At 41.9% G+C, this 1,715-nt stretch overlaps 1 pseudogene; it reads right to left on the bottom strand.

Annotated features, from left to right (window-relative positions):
* Positions 1–761: 761 nt before the first annotated feature.
* Positions 762–900, bottom strand: LOC125440426 (annotated as a pseudogene).
* Between the last annotated feature and the right edge of the window lie 815 nt (positions 901–1,715).

Below are 1,715 nucleotides of genomic sequence, written 5' to 3'. Positions count from 1 at the left end.
TGATGATGGGGAACCATAATTAAACTGGCTGACATATAGGTGCATCTTTATTCCTAGAGAAAACTCACTGTGCATAGTTCCATAATATGTACTGCCAACAGCAGTGCCCTATATAGAAGTGTATTTATTTGGACATTATGTCCAAATAAGGGTGGGGAAGATTGAGTTAAATTTCATTTACTTTATATACCACCTTTAATCTAAAAATCTCCAAGGTGGATTTTCATGGGTAGTAATAATTCCTCTTCCCAACTGTCATAGTTTTCAGGAAAACAGTGACTATGGGAGAAGGGTTTAAAAACTTATCTCCTCACACATTTGCTTTCCCCTTGAAATTGTAGCCCTAGGGGATTGATACATAAGGTAAGAAAGAAAAAAAATCATGGATGTACATGCAATATGTAGTCTGCCTCAAGCAAAGTGCGCCCTAAATTTGCTTGAGTTGGCCTGAAACCAAGTGCCCCTAATGTCACCATAGAGGACACTTGCAAACTGGCTATAGCTGAATAAACTTGATGTGAAAAATTGTATTAATGTAGCCAATGAGCTTTCCCACAGTTTCACTCAACTTCACTGGCTGCTGCTTGAAAGATGGGGCAAATTAACGATGATATGATGTCATTATATCCTGTGACTTTACAGGACAGAGATTGAGAGAGCCAGGAAGATTCTGGAGGATCTCCACATTTACAAGTACTACTTCCAGCATGTCTTCAGCTTGAAAATTCATTAAGGTTGAAATTGTGTCTCTTCTGCAGTTTGATTTTCTACAAATTATGCAGTCGAGTTTCCCGCATTTGGGGAAATAGCAGGAGTCAGCACACTAGTGGTGCAATGGATGAGCCTCACCCTGGGAAAACCTCCTTCGTGATTAAGGTGTCTCCCCTGCCAGGTAGTTATTTACAGCCCATTCCTGAGGGAGTGATAAGATGAATGGTAGCTGAGCATGGCATAGCCCTGCCACTTCCCAAAAGGTTGCAGAGGTGCAGTGAGAAAAAAAGAGAAACTCACTGACCTTACTGAAAGGCCCCTATGCAGGCCAATGTGCTATGACACCCTTTTTTGCTGGCATATGTCTGTTTTTGGTCTGAAAGGCCTCAGAGAGCCAACTAAAGTCAGCTTCACCCCAGGAATGCCCCCATCAACACTGGTGTGGGTTTCTGCAGTGGAGAAGCTCTGGCACAGTGGCATGTTCATGCCTGGCAATACAGAGCCACACAGCTCCTCAGTGCCAGCATAAATGTCCCTGTCGCCAGCACACATGTCACTTCTGCTGCATGGAGTGGCATTTGTGCCAGTGACAGGGTTAAAGCCATTTTGTTTCCCCTCCTCAGGATTGCATTGCTAATTATTTATTCAAAAAACATCGAGATCTTACTGACCCCCCCCCCCTTTGGGCAATTGACAAAATATATGCTGTAAAGCCAAGTTAAAACAATATACAGCAACAAAGCCTACACAATACAATAATTTCAACAAACTCCAGTTGGGCTAAGGAAAAGCACTTCTAAAATAATAATTTTATATTTCTTTCTGGATCTTGATAACAACAGTTGCCCTCTGATCAGTTCTGGAAGGCAGTGTTAAAGAGTTGGGGCCACAACAGAAAAGACTCACATGTGAGCCAAATAATGGTATATCTCTCTAAATGGTTGCACAAGAGGATGATCATGAGAGGAGCACAATCAATACAGAATTCGTTCAGATTTTACACT

This window comes from Sphaerodactylus townsendi, linkage group LG10 (assembly GCF_021028975.2).
Source record: "Sphaerodactylus townsendi isolate TG3544 linkage group LG10, MPM_Stown_v2.3, whole genome shotgun sequence".
In the NCBI taxonomy this organism is placed as follows: domain Eukaryota; kingdom Metazoa; phylum Chordata; class Lepidosauria; order Squamata; family Sphaerodactylidae; genus Sphaerodactylus; species Sphaerodactylus townsendi.
Note: the sequence above shows the minus strand (reverse complement) of the source record. Positions and strands in the feature narration are given on the sequence as shown.